Source organism: Python bivittatus, unplaced genomic scaffold, assembly GCF_059951505.1.
Source record: "Python bivittatus isolate LINGU-HERP-01145 unplaced genomic scaffold, Pbiv_v1 ctg000480_np1212, whole genome shotgun sequence".
NCBI classification, from domain to species: Eukaryota; Metazoa; Chordata; class Lepidosauria; order Squamata; family Pythonidae; genus Python; species Python bivittatus.
Window position 1 is genome coordinate 24,726,606 of NW_028277075.1, and position 19,443 is coordinate 24,746,048.

Below are 19,443 nucleotides of genomic sequence, written 5' to 3' on the forward strand. Positions count from 1 at the left end.
AATGGGGAAAGTGGAGTTAAGAGAAAGTAAATGAAAGAAAGCTGCACTGCCATCTAGAGGCTCGACATAGTGCCTTTTTTCTTCCATTGTGACGCATGCTCAAGGACCCTGGGCTTTCTAAAAAGATAGTGGGATGTGCATGTTTATACAGGTGCCATCCGAATAACTATAAACAAGAAAGTGGAGTTGAAAGCAACTTTGAAAATATCAAGATGGAAAGTTTGAGTTAGTCACAAGAGCCTTGATTAGTGGCAGTAGCTCTTCTTTCTGCTAGAAGCTCTGCTTTGCTCTCTATTCCCCCCCCCCAGTTGGATTTTTAAAGAGATCCAGCCTTTCCCCTCCTCTTCTTTTTTTTTTCTTTTGCTTTTTTTTCTCTTTCTCTTGGCAAGAACAAAGATAAAGAATCCTTTGACTCAATGAAGGTTTATACAAGATAATAGACTATACGAGAAACACAATGCAGAAAAAGATTTTTAAACTATCGAGGATGACTATAAAAAATTGGAAGAAGAGCTGCAGAAATTCCTGCAAAAAAAGAAAAAAGATATTAAAGCTAAAATGGACTTAATTAAACATAAAACAGGATCAATGGAAAAGGAAGAAATAGCACAAGAAATCAGAAACATTAAACAGAATTATTTTGAGGCTTATAAACTGAGAATTAAAAGGGTTAATCAACTGATAAATGAAGAGGGACAGACTTGTTCTTGGTACTGAGGGTGAGAAAAAGATTATACAAGATTATAATGGAAAATCGTACTAAGAGAATGTATAAAAAGAAGAAGTAAAACAATATTGAAAGAAACTACTTCAGATGCTTAAAGAAAAAATGAGGGGAATACAACAATGATGGAACTGACAGAAGCTTCAAAAAGCAGAATGTTTGAAAGGACATTTATTATTGCTTTCTCTTATCCAATAATATAGAAAAAGGAATAAACAGCTAGATGTTTTGGGATATTGAATGAAAAGGGTGAACTTAAAATTATGCAAGCGCTGGAATAAAGTATAAAACTGAGATATATAGTTAAAAATTGTATTTGATTATAAATGTTTTAAGAGATTAGACTAAAATTTATACATGGTTGGATATAGTAACATATAGATTTTAAACTAGAGACATTTTTGTTGAAACATGTAGTGAAGAATTAAGTATGTTTTGATAGTGGTTAGAACTGTAACTTTTAAGAATTGGAAGAATGAAAAAGTACCTATGCAGGAGGAAGTTATTGAAAATTATGGAATGTGCAGAGATGAGTTAAATTGAGATTTGAAATTAGAATAAGAAGATAAGTAATTTTATATGACACGGGATTTGTTTTATTAATGATTGGATGAGAAAATATAGTAATATAATGGATTAGGAAATTTTACAATAGAAATTTGATATCAATTATTATATATATACACATATAATCGATAGATGAAAATGTACTACTAATCCTATTGAAAGTTAAAATTTCTTGTAATAAATGATTCTATAGACTAGCTATGAATGATTAATAATTGTTAATTGATAAGTACACAAGTATATTTTGAATAGATGATATGAGAATTTAAGATTATGAAAGGGGCACCAACGAGTTGGTAACTGGTTGACACACGGTATAAAATGGAAGATGTTCTTTTTTTATGCTTTTCTATGTTCTTGTTTGTTTATGTATGTTTTGTGTTTGTTGTAAAAAATAAAAAATTTTATTAAAAAAAAAAAAAGAGAGGACTTTGAAGGTTGGACACTAGAGGAAACTAGAAAGAACTAAAGATTATATTAAAGGAGAAGAGACCCATTAATATAGGATGGAGCAAATCAATCTGACTTTGGAAGAATTCAAGGATACTTGGGAACAATGCACTCAGAAATTGCTCTTAAGATTGTCTGCTATTATAAAAACAGATTCAAAAGAGGTTATAGAAGAGGAACAGATTTTACTGGACAAAACAGAGATTGAGACTGATTTGAATGTGGATCTGAAAGTGGATTTAAAAATGTCAGACTACAAGAACGATACAGAAATAGATCTTACACTGGACTTAAAAATGAAATCGGCTTTTTAGTTAGTCTTAATAACTAAAAGGGACCTACAAATGATAAATCAGAAGAGTGACTTGGATAATTTTCTTATGTTGGAATTACAAAAGAGATGTGTTAAATATATGAAGGAATTTCTGAGAAGAGACAAAGTGAAAATGTATTCTTTTGAAACATTATTTAAAGGGATGAAAGATTAAGATTTTAAAAAGCAAAAAGAAGAAGGAGAAGGAGAAGGAGAAGGAGAAGGAGAAGGAGAAGGAGAAGGAGAAGGAGAAGAGATCCTTTGTTGCATTTCTAGAGAAAGTGATTAGTTACTGTGCTAAAAAGGAAAGGAAAGGAATATAAAACTGGGTTATTTGATTAAGGTTAAAATATATATGTTGCTGTTTCTGGTAACTCTTAATAGACTTTTGCTGATTAGAACTGAATGATAAGGCCTTAAATTTTGTTTATAGATGAGATATGGGAAGAAGAGATATTTTGTTGAAGTATCAGAGAAGGTGATAAGTTACTAAAATTGTACTTGTCTTGATGAAGAGGGAAGTCATTTCTTTATATATTTCATTTTTCTTTATTATTTTTTCTTTTTTTCTTTTTCTCTGCACTTTTAAAATTTTGTTTACTTTTTATAATTTTCTTAGTTTGTATTAGTTTTTTAACCTTGTATCTGTAAATTTTAATAAAAATTATTATAAAAGAAAAAAGAAAAATATCCCAGAATTGTAGTGGCAAGGCAATTTGTACTCTTCCCCCCCACCCAAAAAACCCTCATGGACATGTCCATGAAGTCACCAAGACTTGATTATTATCAAAGGAGAATTTACTACAATGAACAATAAATTGTCTGAAATCTCACCTCCATTTATTAATGTTTCTCCTTTAAAAAATTGCCTCTGTATGTATAAATGCCTTTCTGAGCAACAATATTAAATATGGATGTATTTCTTTTTAAAATCACATGTAAGTAAGTAAATAATAGGTCATGTGTATAATTCATATATATAGATGCACATACATAAACATTTTCCTTTTTTCACTACTGAAGATGGTGCATGAAAAAATCAGATAGTCAGGACAATTGGATGGAAGAGGCACCACCAGAATTTGGCATCCTCCACCATTATGTATATAAAGGCTTTTCTTACAGGTACAATAAACATATTGATACAATATACACATCTTAATAAAACTAATATAAATATAAGGAGAAAAAGAGAGAAAAAAATCAATATAGATATTACACCTACTGTATATAAAAACTACTGCAACTCATTTTTTAAACTACTTAAACCTTGACCACGCAGAACCATATTGTGCAATCCTTCCTTTTCCTTGATAAAAAGCTAATTCAACGCCTGATGGATAGATTTAGTTGAGCCAGTGTTTATTAACTGATGTACAAGGATCAAACTTTGGGGCCACTGTTCAAGCACACTAGATCCAAAGCTCTTACAAATTTGCAAATTCCAAATTTTGGAATATAATTTAACAGCATATTAATGCCTTTATACCTTAAGTTCCTCCTGTTGGAATATTTTCCTTATATGTTTATAATAAGTTTAAACTAAGGATTGATGAAAGATTGTATAGGCAGTAGTAATGCCTTTTTATCAAGGGAAAAGGCTGGCTCCTGCCATTATAAATAAATGAGCACATTGCGCAGCAAAACCTATGTAAAGGAAGACATATGTATAGTAAGGCAAAATGCCCATTTAAATAGACATTGTGATCAACTATAGATAAGGAAACATCTGTTTTAACAGAATATGAAAGAAGGATTGCACAAGAGGAAGATATTCGTGCTGATAGAGCAGGAACTATTGTAATAAGCTAACATATTCTATTCTATTGATTAAATCTTTAAACTAAAAAACTATAAGAAGGGAGAGAGAGGAGCAATCCATCATAGCTGCTACCCAATGGGTTGAATTGATAACCTTGGGTTGAATAAATATATTTTCTTTGACCTCACCTGGTGTGTTTTATTGGATTCTCGGCTTGGGCACGAACCCTGGGAAAAGGTATCTGCTCCTTCTGACACTCCCAAGAACCTTGTTCACCATAGTAAGAATACCCCACCAATAAATGGCTACTAGCAGATATGATCATAGCATATGTACAGTGTAACTTCAAATTTATTAATCTCCAACATCAGCAGCCTTTTAAAAAACATTTTAGGAGCGTAGGGAGTTCCTAAAATTTTTTGTTGAATTAGCTTTGTTTTACAATCATTGGCAATGTTTCTTAAGACCCGGAACCATTAATTGTTTAATATGGGAAACTCTATTTTTTCATATCAGATTTCTTGCATAAATCAAATTTTTTTCATTTTTTTAAATTGTTGGCAACATTGAATTGTTGGCTTAAAGAAACTTTACGTTTTTAAATTATCATTAATTAACTGATTAAGAGTAACTGCCCCATGTTCTACTCATCTTTTTTTTTTAAAAAAGTGTTTCTTAGTTTTTGTAAATAAGGTTACTGCAAAGAGTCAATTTCTCATGAGAACTAGAATATGTTTTCTTACCCAAAATTACTAGAATATGTCCAGGCATCTTCAATATTGGAAATATGAAAGCTTTCCCACTATACTTACAACCAATCACTTGCCAGGATTTTAAGGGTGACAGATAATAACTTTCCAGTCCAGCTCATAACAGTACATATTCAAGTTCATTTTAATTCCAGTACATTACAGAAGGTAACAAATACATCCAGTGATATAATTTAAAGACAAGAAAATTAAAGCCTGCATTTTCAAATGGAAGCTGTAGCTCTTAAAAGGAGATCCTTGGTGTTTGACCATCGCATAGGAATTTAATAATTACTATTTGTTTAAAATATATGTAAAAACATAGCCAAAGTTTCCAACATCAACCTGAACATTAGAGGAGATGAGTTGCAAGACACATTTTATTTAGAGGAGAAATAATCTCATTGGTAATTACCCAAGCAAAAATTTAATTTGCATGATATCAAAGAACAAAGAATTCAGGTTTTGTTCCAGTAATTTTCATGCCAATGTTCCAAATAGTTGCACATTGCAGTAAGGACAGGTTGTAGCAGCTGCAGTTAAGCTCCCTCATTCTTTTCTTATAGCTTGCCTTTTCTCTGCGTTTACTAGGTTTTATAAATCTTCTTTTGCTTTAGAAGCAATTGAAATGCATTGGAAGAGTTGTTACAATAGAAAGCATTTACTTTAAGGCAGATGGCTTCTTTTGCTTTGATACAGTCAGTATGAAACCAAGATTTAGCTCTCATACTGGGGAAGATGAAACAATCTGAGGATAATCTTGACAGGGGAGCCTGAAGTGCAAGTCTAATAGACTGATAATGTATTAACATCTGCTTGGGGGGGGGGATCTGCTGAGCAGATTTGGAAGGTGCTCCCAGTGCAAATGTATGTCCACATATGTGTGCAAACAACTGGGGCAATTTTTGGAAGCAGCCTCAGAAGTGGTCCAAATGATATGACTGTTTTAAAACTTTGAAAATGGATGCTTTGCTGTCTCTAATAGACTTTGCAAAGCATTTCCTTATAATGTTTTGCAGTCCTATTCAGGGTTGTGCCACAATTAAAATGATAAATTCAGAAAAATAATCCTATTTTTTCAGTCCATTTTGCTGATTGGTTTATCTTTCTATAGATATGTAATTTTTTTTTTCTGTAAATCATTTGGAAACATATTATGTTCCTCCTGAAACGTTGCTCCTTCAGTGGAATGAAGGCAATGGCCCCTAATAGTCCTCAGGAAAGTTTTATACTGAGTCTGGGATGGCACAAATGTGATTATTTACCTTGTGGCTCACTATATTGTGCAGGAACTAGTGTGATTAAGTTTGTGTAACTAGGTTATGGTGGTACAAACCCAGGCAACTGGGTTAATTCTGCAAGCCTTGATTAAGTGTGTGTTAACTTACACTCGCTGTGTTCTCACAACACAGTAAACCACCTGGTTTAATAAAAAACACTGCGCTATAATCTATGGATTTAAAAACCATCAGCGTCTTCACCCCACACGCTGAACTACGTTACGATTCAGTGTGCGACGACGGCAAGGTAAGCTCTAATTTCCAGTCGCCCCCACGAATCCCGGTCAGGCTTTTCCAATTCTAGAACTGGGACCGCTGGTATGAGTATGCCGTGCGCATGCGAGTGACTGTTGACTGAGCGCAAGACGGGGCAAGGGAAAGCATATGTTCAGACGTAAGAAACCGGGGGTAGCGCAGGCCAGGTGGACTGACGTTTCTGTTCGGTTCCAAGTCACTTCCAATATGTCTCGGCCGCCACCACCCTGCAGTTCGTTTCCTCTCCGTAGTCGCTGGGAATGGCTGAACGTACCAAACCGCTAACCACCTCAGCGCCGCTGCGGAGCAATTCGGGAAAAGGGAGGCACGCCCCACCCCTCCACTTGGCCAATAGGCTTTCCGTGTTGCGGAGACGGCCCAAGACTTCGGGTGGATGTCCAATAAAAATCAAACGTGGGATGTGACTGATAGGAGCTCAGCCCAATAGAAGAGGATATCCGTCGGGAACGTGATCGTTTCGCGCGGGCTCCGATTGGGTGACTTGAAATAGGGAGGGGAAGATGGCGGAGTGAGGGGAAGAAGTGGAGCGAGAGCCGCTGCGGGCTGCGGCCCAGGGGCCTCAGCTGTGGTAAGAGAGTGGGGAAAACCAAGCGCTGCGGCAGAGAGGGTTACGAGCACTAGGCTTTATTGGGCATAAGCCCGACTCGGTTAAGGGGTTGGTTTGGCCCGGGCCGTTCGCGAGGTGAACAGGGATCTGTGCCCCGTGTGAGCCCGCTTCGCTGTCGCGACTCTTGGTCAGAACAAGTTGCAGGGTTATCGAGCAGAGCTTTAGCTCTTCATCCGACCTAGGCTCGAAAGTGTTCCCTGCCCTTTTCCTCCCTGGTTTAGGGTGCCAAACATAATGGGCGCTGGGACACTATCCTGAAGGATGAAGCTTTTTGCCTGCGTCCCGTTGGAGCTGGAATGGGAAACGGCGCTTCACGGGCGGCACTGAGCTCTGCAACTGCGAGGAAGGCACCGCTAGCCCTTCTGATCAGAATGGCTAATGGAAAGCCAGAGTCCTCGGGTGGAAGTTTCTGTTGGACCGCAAGCATGACCGGTTGGACAAGCTTGGTAATTGGTTTATCGGTATAAACAAATCTATACGTTCAACTCTAGACTTTTTCCGGCTTCCGCTGTCATCTCGGCGGATCCAAGGTTCACGGGATGGCTGTAGTTTAGACTTTCTTGCCTGTCCCAGAGTTTTCTTTTATGCCCGTTTTTTCTCGCCAAATCGATTTTTTAAATTTTATTTTGCATAGTGGCCCACATCCTAGTTTAATATTCGTAAGAGTGGGTTGTCCCCTTATCTTTGTGAAACCGGATTAGTGATTTGTTCTTTTGTTTTCCTTGGATTCAGAATTACACTTTATTACAACCCTCAGGTATTTTGTGACTTGGAACTGGAATTTAGAATGGGGATGGGTAGGAGGGCCAAATGTAGGCAGACATATTTTTTCAGTTGGTATTTCAGTATCACATCAGTGTTCTCCCTTTTTGAATTCCGGTTTTCTTTTCAAAATAGTTTAGTGATATATGCATATTCATAAGAGTAACAGATGAAGTGTTTTCTTTAAAGAATAGAAATAAAGAGCAATGATAGGGACAATGAGTTTGTCTGTAATGAAGTCAGTAATGACTAGTCTTAGAAAATGCATTGAGACATCTAGGGAAAAGGTCTTGTTGGATGTAATAGAGAATTGTTAGAGAATTCTGCAGATGGCTGGGAATAGCATTTTGAATACATTAATTCATATGCACTGTATTCATCAGTGTGTACTCTGAAAGCAGCTGCATCTATTGAAGTAGATATTGCCAAAATATTTTTAATGGATGCTTCTGAGTTTTGTTTATTCAGATGCTGAAATATCATTGAATAAAGGGACAGATGTGGAGAAACAGAGGACTTATGCAAAGTTGTTTTTTTTTTTAACTAGTCTTACTAATGAAACTAAAAATGGTAGTTGCCAATTCCCCTTTTGGGTTTTTTTCTTTTTTTCAAACTTCACATTCTGGCAGATCAGATCAGTTGGGAGTGTTCTAGATTAGGCTGCATTTCTTGAACATATGTAAATGCTTTTAAGAGATGGCATTTATCTCCAAATTAGCTGTTTTTCTCCAAGATATGGCAAGCATGGAACACAGCTGGGCATTGGTGTCTGAAAGCATCTTGAGTTCCTCTGAGTAGTGTTCTTGGAACATTCCCTTGCCTGACTTTTCCAGAGGACTCACAGAACAGAGGGTAATCTGATAGAAATACTGTCTAGTAGTAAATCTTACCTTTTCTAATAGCTGAAAGGTTTTCAAATGAAACATTTGAGGAAAAAATGGTTAAAGTACAATTTATGTAGCTTAAATATTTTATTCAAACAAAAGCTTTATTTTGGAACAACTATTAGTGTAATGCTTGAAAATAACGAAGTGTGACAATTTGATAGTACATATTTAATTGTTTTTAACATAAGAAAGATATGAAGGGGCTGAAAACTTTTTAATGTTATTTTAGTGACACTCTAGGAGCATCATACATATAATATTTCCTAAACTTAGTCATGGAGAGATTTAACTTTGAAACTGGCCAGTATGACTAGTTTATTTGTTACGATAATATTTTTAATGAATAAATGCATTTAAAAAAACTAAAATAGGCTTTTTGTGGAATAATACAAGTGGACAACTTTCTGTTTTATGTTACTGGTTTGGGCACAAAAATCTCAAAGAGGATCATGCTGGTGAACCAGTGTAGTGTAACAGGCAAGATGTTGGACAAAGACTGGGGAGGCCCAAATTCTAATCCACCCTCAGTCAGAAAATTAACTAGGTGATTTTGGGCCAGTCACACTCAGTCACAGGGGATAAAATTAAGGGAGACTCCCACATAACTTACCTTGAGCTCCTGAAGGAAAGACAGGATATAAAACAAATACTGTAATTATAATATCCCATTCTTCACTGCTTTTTTGGGGAGCTGGCCCAGTAAAGGTGTAAGAGAAATATATAACTTTTTTAGTAGAAATGGCATTCCTTTACTATTTAATTTCTTTACTGCTGTTTGGTTCTTTGTTAACTTCAGTAAAAATAATTGGTGCCTTGGAGTTGTTATAATGTTTATTATTAATCACATCTTACTTATCACAACAATGAATTAATATATTGGGCCTTTTAAATGCTTCTGACCAGGTTTTAGAGGAAGAGGGAATTATTTTATAGATCTGGTAAATAGACACTTTTAGATTCTTTACAGGCTTGGTTTACAATTTCCAGGTTTTGCTGTACAAAATACTGTGCACCTTTCATGGGTGCTTATGTGAGTAATAGGTATCCTTTACCATGAATATTAAGCATAATTTTGTTGTAAAAGAATGAGATGATAAGGTGATGGGAAGTAATAACCATTCCTGTTTTCCAGCTCTCTTATTGGCTATGTACCTCCAGGTTAAAATAAGATTATAATAGAGGTACAGCAGTAACTGACAAAGTACCCAGATTAGAGTTTCCCCCACAAAAAAAACTAATTAAATAACAAAATTCTTGGAAAAATGTTCAAATATGTTCAAAATGATACAGTCAGGATATCTGTGTATCTGCTGAAGCTTACTGAAATCAACAGTCATGTTTCAAGAATGCAAAGCTGACAAGTCTGGAAGTCGAATGATGGATCACCCATGAGCAGAACTACTTCATTATAAAAGAGTGAACAGAATACCAAACAGAAAGATATCCATAACAAATACAAATAAAAGCATTCTTGTCCTTATTACCTCTTCCATTACCTCTTCCTGCAATGCAGAATATTTTAAGAGGCAAGAAATATCTAGTTCTTCAAAGCAAAGTAGTCTCCTTTGCTTATTGCAGTTTCTAGCTAGCTTGTGTTAAGACAGTCTCTAAAATGGATTTTCACAATAGTTTAAACAATATTGCACTAACCACTCAATAATGTCTAAATTATGCGGACTTCGTATTTAAATTCTTCTACAACTCCCACAATAAATTACAGTAACTGGAACCTGGAGGTACATAACCAATAAGAGAGCTGGAAAACAGGAATGGTTATTACTTCCCATCACCTTATCTCATTCTTTTACAACAAAGTTATGCTTAATATTCATGGTAAAGGATACCTATTACTCACATAAGCACCCATGAAAGATGTACAGTATTTTGTACAGCAAAACCCGGAAATTGTAAACCAAGCCTGTAAAGAATCTAAAAGTGTCTATTTACCAGATTTATAAACTAATTCCTTCTTCCTCTAAAACCTGGTCAGAAGCATTCAAAAGGCCCAATATATTAATTCATTGTTGTGATAAGTAAGATTTTAAGATTGCTGAATTATTGGCTACCAAAGAGATACAGAGAGTATGCACACATTTGCATTTATCTGAAAACTGCTCAGTAAGGGCTGGACATTCGTGAATTTAATGAATTATATCCTGATTAAAATACATGTTCTTGAAGATGAGCTGTTTCATGCTTATATATATAGCCTATTTGCTGCAAAGAAATTGCATATTATGATTTTAATGTATATTTATGGAGATGTGCTCCAATATTAAGGAATACCATAAAGGTCTTTAGTGGTTATGAGTTTGGAAACAATATCTAAAGTGTATTTTAAAATCTTGTCTTCCCCTCAGTGTTGCCCCTCTAGGTCTGTGCGTATACCACAGTGATTGGCAGGGAAAACAAGAGACTTGTATTAACTGAAAACTACAGGCAAAAGTTCTTGGTGATAAAATGATTACTGCAGCATGAAATGAAAGGTATGTGTATTTTGTGAAATTGTTGGCCTGCTTCCTCATGATTTGACAGCTCGCTAAGATTCTAGGACCAGATGTATTGTATCCCAGAATGCTAGAGGAATTTGTGATGGTGTGTCAATCCTTTATGTTTTATATTTGAGAAATTCTAGCAAAGTTATGAAGTGCTGAATAACTGGATAAAAGTTGTTCCTATCTTCAAAGAAAGAAAGAATGACAGAATCTTCTGTCAATCTTCTTTTGTAACTTGGGGGAGATTCTAGAGCAGATCTGAAAGGGATCTACTGTGAATATCTTAAAAACATTGCAGGAATTATCAGAAATTGTAATGGATTTGTCAAAAATAAATCTTGTCAGACTAATCTTATCTCATTTTTTAATTGGGTAACCTTTTTAATAGATTGGAAAATGGTATGAACGTAGTATGGCTTGATTTCAGCAAAGTATTAGGTGAGGTACGCCATGTAATTCTGATTTAGCAAGCTAGTATGGTTTGGGCTGGATGGCATGATAATTAAATGGATACATAGCTGGCTTGAAAATCATGCTTAAACAGTACATATTAGTAATTCCTCATCAAGTTGAAGTGAGGTATTGAATGGGATGACTTGAATAAGGAGGCAGAGAGAATGCCTATCAGATTTCCAGATAACATAAAATTAAGTAGGATAGCTACTCCCGCCCCCCAAATTAAAAACAATCTTGATAGGTTAGAGAAATAAGTGAAAATAACAGAATGAAATTTAACAGACACAAATGCAGTTATATATTCCGTAAAAATAAACTAAATGTACAGATATAGAATGGAGAAAGTACAAGCGAAAATATAGAGTAAGATAGCTTAAAAGGTGGTCTGCGAACACATTCCTCTATATGAATGTCTCATTCTTTAGAAATTAATCCTAGAATAACTTCATCAGAACCTTTCTATAATTTATGAAAATTCTACATTCACAGAGGAACTGTGACAAGACTGAAACAACTAAATGTCCTATCTTCCAAGAGGGAAGAAAATCCAGGAATTATCCATCAATAAAGGTAAAAACTCCTTCAAGATAAGCTTGGCTCCTGGTAACTTCACGGACTAATAGTTTTCTTGGCATGATATGGAAGTTGTTTGCCATTAGCTTCTTCCAGGACATTTTTGTAACCTTCTAGTCTAATCTATAGCTCTGATATTATCAGTAGCTTGATGCTGATATTAGAAAGATTCTCAGATCTTTAAGAGTTGATCTCTTAGCATTGAGAAAAGGATACTTTGCAAAATCTATTCTTATTCTTTTAAATCAAAGACAAATTACACTAGACTAATCTTTATTTTCAAAATAGTTAATAGACTGATAGGTAAGACTATCTCATTGATATATTTTACCTTATTTTCAGCTAGTTTTCCATCAGTTGTCCACAATCTTTTTTTTATTAGTGTAGTTAAATTTTTATTGTTTTAAAAGCTTTCACCTTTATTTAGAAATAAACTTGATTTATATCATTGATTTAAACTGTCCTTTTTCTTCTTTAAATCACTTAAACGAGTCTACCCTCTTAGTTGGTAATTTGTCAGGAATGCTGTTGTAGTAGATTCCCAGCATTGATAGGGAGTGGGCAAAATAACATTTAAGGTACTGTTTAACTTTGTTTCTGTGGGTGAAGTGAATTTTAAGAATCCCTGTTGCCTGTTATCAATTTATTTCTATACCATGTAGGCCTAAAACACTAACTGGATATAATCATTCAGAACAAAGAGTCATCATCCATGAAATTTTAACATTTGCTTTTTATGGTCTTGCTTGACTTGATATGTTGACTATAAACTTTAAGCACTTTTAATTTTTTTTGTTTATACAGAGAAAAATATTCTTATGGTTTTAATGAAAATGGAAGTAAAAAAACGATAGCATTCTTAAGTAACAATAAGTACAGAAGGGAGTGCTATATTTTAATAGCTATTAAGCTTCAAAAGTACTTGAAGTCCTTTGAGGGAAATAAAAAAATGTGCAGAGATGGAAAATTAGTATGTGTATTTTGGCATTGGTTCAAACTGTCATTTGAAAATATATCTTCTCATGCAATCTTTGCTCTACAATCTGACAGTATAGGTTATATTGAAATGATTGAACATTCTTTGATATTGCTAGGAGCTTATAGACTACTATAATTTTCATTAAAAGTTTTCTGTTGTCCTTTATTCCATGGAAAGCTTTAAATTAAATAGCATTAATTCCTAAAATAAGCCTCCCCTGCATTCCAAATGATAAACTTCTTGGACCTCAACTCAGTTGTTATCAATGGATTACTTTAGAACATTGTACTGCTGTGTTTTGTACATTTAGCACAATCCATATTTTCAACTGCAATAGAAATAACATTTTCCATACTTAGTTACTTTTCATGGTAATGATTTCCAGTGATATTTATGTGTTATGAGGCAAAAAGAATCTTCAGTTTCTAGGATTATACAGTAGTCTTGCTGCGTATGAGAAATTAATGAATCTCAAGAGTGAGCAGAATGTGGCCATAATTAACACTGTGGATAGTACAATACTCCAGTTGTTGACATTACCCTAAAATTTATCTGCAGATTATTTTCCAGTGTTAAAATGCCAAGTTACTATGAAATTAAACATTGTTTTCAGATTCATTATATTAATTTGTGTGTGTTTGATTCCAGGTCATTTCTTTTTGATCCAGGAGAGGCTGTTTCTAAAGAATTGCTATTCACAAATGCCAGACTTGTGAAGAAAACTTTTCCTTTATTCCCTAAAAGGAATTGAAGAAATGCTGCTCTGATTCTTTTCCAGCTCCTTATCATAAAAAATTGTTATATGAAGCCTGTATTACAGAGGTGGAAAGTACAGCCCTTGCAAAATAACTGAAATGAATATGTAGAATTTCATACTGTTAGGTAAACCAGGCCTTTGTTTAGGGTTTTTGCTCTCTAGAAATGATTGTTTATACAAATACAGGCAATTGCCAGTTCTTGTTCATACTTTGTTCCCTTCAATATATTTTAGTAAGATAACTCACCACAAAAATCTTTGGAGAACCTAACAGATTGGTATGTCCTTGAAGTACTGTCTCAGAAACCTTGATGAAAAATTGTGGCAGAAGAACCCGGATACATGTGTTATAAAAGAAAAAAGATAAATAGTTTGAAAGATTTCCCACTGAGAATTTTCCTTCTTAAAAGAGTCAGTTTATAAGTAGATAACAATCTTAATGCAGCTATGTAATAATCATTTTGTATGTTGCATTTAAGTGTATTCTCACTTTTTAAAGCAAACAGATAAAGATTTATTTTATGTACATTTGAATCTACATCAAAGCTGGAAAGGGGGGGATATTAGTAGCATGTCCCAAGAAATGAAGATTGGAGACTTAAAAGTATAGACAATAAGCCTTGGGTCAGTGGAATTTACTAAGAATCCCTATTCTTCCCTAAGGAATTCAACAGCAAAAGGAACAATGACTTTTATCTATCCAGGCTTTTGCCTGAAAGGAAAAACAATGCCAGTATAACCTTGTATGTAAAACTTTCCACTGCTTAGATGAACAAAAGTTAGACATGCTCAGGAAGGGCTTCTTCATTATTGATTACTATGTCACCCACAGTTAAGGTGGAAATTGGGTTCTAAACATGTTTACAAAAAATTATTTCCATTGTGTGTGTTTATACTGGACAGTTTCTTCCAAGCTGGGATAAAAACTGCTCTTCAACCACAGCTTGCCAGAATGGGTACAAAGGCCTATGTCTTCTTTTCTTGCTGAGCCATGGAGCCCTTAGTAGTGTACCTTATTTCAGTTTTATTCAAATGTTAATTTAGGTTTGCTAATAGTTTAACAATATCCTCAATCTGAGTTAAAGGGAATACATTTAATAATGGTTAGTCATGGCTAAGAATGTTGAATGCTTTTGGCTGATTAATGACAAATGTTATTTTCTGAGGAAAACTAGTGGCTGATAGAAGAACATTTGGGACATGTGTATGTTTTAAATAGTTTTAATAAGGGGAATATACCTAGCGAAGCATTTATATTTGTTTGTCATTTTGTGTTTAGCTTATATATGATAAAAGGGCGAACATTTATTCTGTTGCTTTCTTTGAATAAAAATGAAGTATGGGTAGTCCTTATTTAGCGACCACAGTTGGAACCAGCAACTTGCTTGGTAAGCGAAGTGGTCACTAAGTGAAATTGCAACTGTGCTTATGATCTTATTTCAGCTTTCCTTTGCTTTACAGACCTCTGAAGATCATAAATGCGAGGGTCGCAAAGCTACTTTTTCATCACTGTTGTAACTGTGAATGGTTGCTAAACAAGGCGGTCACTAAATGAGGGCTACCTGTACAATTGTTTTTCAAAAGATGTTTCAATAGAACACTTTCAGAGGGCTTAAAATCTATAGCTGCAGGACAAAAATGAAATATTTAACTAATATTCAAATAGATCTGAAGCCCTGAAATCTGTTCAAACGAAAGTTTAAATTTTAAAATAATTTGGTTATCCTTTGGGATTATCAGGGTTTCAGAAGTAAAGCCTAACTTAATGAAGTATAAGCTGTTCTCTGCAACTCTGTTACTGAAAATTAGAAAGCAGCATGATAGTAGTTCAAGCAGTTTTTGAATATTGTTTTAGCTATTTATACCTCAGAGGTATTTTGTGGGGAAGAAAATACAATGGGACAGAGTGGGAATATAATTTAGTTTCCTCAAATTATCAGAAAATAACCATATCATATAAGAAGAAAATCAGTCCTTTATCCCCTTTCCCACTAAACTCCATTGTAATAATGTATCTATTTTTATTGAATACGTCTGCATTAAGAGTAAACTTCGTATTGGAGAAACAACAAAACTGCCCTCTATGCCCAGGAAATAATTTTGCAGTTTACTTACCCTGCTATATCTCCTTAACCGTACTATCCAGAGGCAATATTGCCTTAATTTTTTGGTTTTACATACTCATCTGTTGTCCACCTTGGCAGGAAATCTTTCGCATATGAAAGATGAAGCAAATATGGGGCATGTGCAATAGTATAATATATACATATAAATATATTTTAATACTTGTGGACAAAATGTTACAAGTTGTTTGAGAACAACAAAATCACCAATGTCTTCCATTTTAAAATGTGTATAGTTCCATAAGCATTAGTGCTTTGTAGCAAAACTGTAGTGCCATGTTAGGATCAGTGCATGAGCCTAGTAGTACTTTTTTTACAATTTCAGAGTGACAAATTAATGAAGCTGATGATGTAATTTATAGGAAACTGACATGGTGATGGTCATGGTCTAAAGATGCAGTGTCCTTTCTAGGCAATGGTAGAAGAACCTGCTGCATAGAATCAGTGAGATGTGGATTTCATAGTGATTGCATGAAAATAATCTTTAAACAGCCAGGTACATTTTGAGTGCACTTAAAGAAACTGCATGTGAAACCCTAATAGAAGTAACAATCTTTAACACCCTTTGTGAATCATGGAATATTTTGCTACAATGGGAAAAATAAGTGATAATGTAAATTCTTAAATTTTAGGGACTAGAATAAGCGTATGACTAGTCTTTCCTACTTATGCTTTTTTTTTTTTTAAAATAGATTGTGTTTCCCACAAAAATGGTTTGGTATGTTTTGAATCAGATTTATTGCTTGTTTCTGTGCTTGCATTAAGACAAGAATGGATACCGTTTTGCGGTATAACTGTTGCTTGTAGAAACTGAATGATAGATTGGGGCTTGCACATATCTGCCAATATATCATGGCAGCTCTTAATCGAGTAGCATCTTGCAAAATCAACTAAACTAGAAATGGTATTACTGTACAGTTATTTATGAATGCATCTAAATTATTAGCATTCATTATTCAAATTTCAAATTTTTGCTTACCTTGCCATTTCGGTGAAGCATTTGTTGGAGTTTTCTGCTAATTCAACTATTTGATCCCATTTAATTCTTGCCTCCAAATATCTATATTTACATTACAGTAATTAATCTTAGTAGGTGTTTTCCCCCTTTCTTTTCTGAAAATACTGCTTCAGTTAGGTAACTCATCTACTTAAGTTTTTGTTTTTGGTTCAAGCAAGTTTTAAGTTACGAATCTGGTTCTTTGTAGATCTTTATGTTTATGGTTTAAATGCTACTTTTAGCTTAAAGGGGATACTGCATCTTTTTTTTTTTAAAACTTATCTATAAATGGCCACCTTGATGAGGGAAGAGATGTCTCTGACTTTGTATTTCTTTATTGGTAAAACTTAATATGAAACATGTAATTTAACTGTTAAGCCAGAGAACTGCAGAATTACTTTTTAAAGATCTCTCTGTTTTCTCATGGAAGTGGCAAGGTGTGTCATTTGGAGATGAATTGTGAGGGCCCGAGCTTTATCGGGGTTCTCTTGTGAACAACAGTATAATTGAATGAAATGGTGTTGATGATTGGGAGAATTGATGGAAAAATACCTCTGAAACTGGAATGCAAAATAGCACAGTATGTAGGGGGAAGAATCCCTGATGCAAATAAAGCCATAAGATGACAATAAATAGAACTTTAGTAGCAATAACTGTTTGCATGTAATAGGACCTAACTTGCATTGGCAAGAATTGTATAGTAGAATAAATGGTATTAACCAAATAGGTTTGCGGTGCTCTATGTTGCAGGAAGTTGAATTTCTCATTAAAATGTTGGAAAGTTCCTCTCTACCACATAACTATGTGCTTGAATGCTACAGGCAAGGCTTTGCAAAAATTCCAGAATTTTATTTTTCAAAATTGATATAATTAGGAAAGATGTTTATTGTGTTGAAACTAATGAAAACTTACACAGAATGGTTGTAGATAATTGATCATCATTTCTGAAGAGACAAAGAATCCTTGAGGCTGGGTTCTACCCAGACATATAATTTAGGAGATTTGGGGATCCAGATTTCTGAACCAAGTTGTGGATTTCTCTGAAAGTAGTGTATGCATGTATAATTGTTTGGCTCATTTTTTAATATAAGCAAATCTGATGCGGTTTCACTTCTTTTTTAATTTTATAAAGCTATTTGTGGACTTGGAAGGTGAAGAGCAAGTTTCAGTTCACTCTGCCTGGCAAACTCTTACCCTCATCACTCTGGAGAGTACAGTTTATACCTCTTTAAAATGCAGTTGCACTAACCTTGTATGCATGTGCATACTGAAGACCAAGGAAACTGTAAATCTAATATAGAACTCTGCCTTAAGCAGGATTCAGTTGACCAGATTCATCTGCAAGGCTGGGACATATATTTAAAGGAAGTGGCTTTACTTTTATTTTTGCTCTTCATTCTGTGGTATCCATTATTTATCCACAGGGATAAGGCAGCAGTTTTAAAATAAAATGCATATACACGCATGCATGTTTATACACATTCTATAGAAATTTCTGCTCTGTACATATTTATACTGATCAGTGAAAATTAGCACAAGTTTCTAAAATGTTCAGAAGTTGAATCAAGCATTTAGTTGTTCTATATATGTAGTAAAATAGTTGATGAACTTAGGTAACTTTTGCTCACAAAATATATAGGAAGTGTTCATTAATCTTACAATTTTTCTAATCCTGGAAAATTATTTGTACTTTAGTTGCCTACGTGATTGTTTAAATACTCGTTGGCAGAATCCTAAAGGTATCTCATATCTGTACCAGTACAATTTTTCACTGCTAACATGTTTTGAACAGCTAATTTGCAAATCTTTTTCACTGTTGGTTAAACTGGTGCTAGGCTGAAATTATAACACTGCTCCTATAATAAGATAGAAAATTTAATTTCGTAATCTGGGTCACAAATGGGGGGGGCTCAGAACTGCATGCAAGACTTGAATGTGGTGCTATTCTGGAAGAACTAGTTAGATTGTTGTTAATTGCTTGCTTAAACATGTGAGCCTCATCCTAGAGTGTATTACTGCACTGTTCTGAGTGGTAAGGGATTATAGTATTTAAACTACTGGAGATTTGACATTGAAATATAATTCTAAACACAGATGAGAAAAAATTATTAAGTGGCTCTTAACCTGCCTATTCTGTGTGTTGTTTTCCCCTTTCTTTGATTATAATAATTCTCTTGATAGCTCTTAATTTTTGACTGCAGATCAGTTTTATTGAAACATTAATACTATTCACGATGAAAGGTTCCATAAAGCTTGTATTTCATCTGTCAACATTTTCAGTGGTTTGATTTCTTATTATTTTAATCAGAACCTACTCTCTAAATTTTGTGGTGAAAAAAATTAATATAGACCTCCCTTTTAGATTTTTAAATTTTCCTTTATTTTGCACTTTGAAAAACAATAAATCAAGTAAGAATTCAAGCACAATATTGACACATAGATGCCAGAAAATAGCTCTTACAAGCAGGTTTCTGGAATATAGATTGCAAGTAGTAGTTCTTTGATGTTTTGATCAGGGTTTAGAGAACCTAAGCTGAATTGAGTTTTTGCATTTGTTTGTATGCTTGGGGGTGGGTTACAAGAGGAGCCTATAGAGAGAGGGGCAGTGACTTTAACCTTCCCAGGAGTGCAGAGAAATGGGAGCTGTACAGAGTATGTAGATTTATACAAAGAAGATTGCCAGAAT

The 19,443-nt window shown here is 34.4% G+C and overlaps 1 long non-coding RNA gene across 3 annotated transcripts; it reads left to right on the plus strand.

The window, feature by feature from the left end:
• The first annotated feature begins 6,601 nt into the window (after window positions 1-6,601).
• On the plus strand, window positions 6,602-15,626 carry LOC103048935 (uncharacterized). Of its 3 annotated transcripts, XR_003085328.2 has the most exons (6): window positions 6,617-6,689; window positions 6,950-7,174; window positions 8,224-8,342; window positions 10,738-10,863; window positions 11,818-11,898; window positions 13,529-15,626. It is a non-coding gene; the product is annotated as an uncharacterized LOC103048935 (long non-coding RNA). The 3 variants fall into 3 exon arrangements; XR_003085327.2 differs by lacking the exon at window positions 6,950-7,174 and having other exon boundaries at window positions 6,602-6,689; XR_456321.3 differs by lacking the exons at window positions 6,950-7,174; window positions 8,224-8,342 and having other exon boundaries at window positions 6,611-6,689.
• The last annotated feature ends 3,817 nt before the right edge of the window (window positions 15,627-19,443 follow it).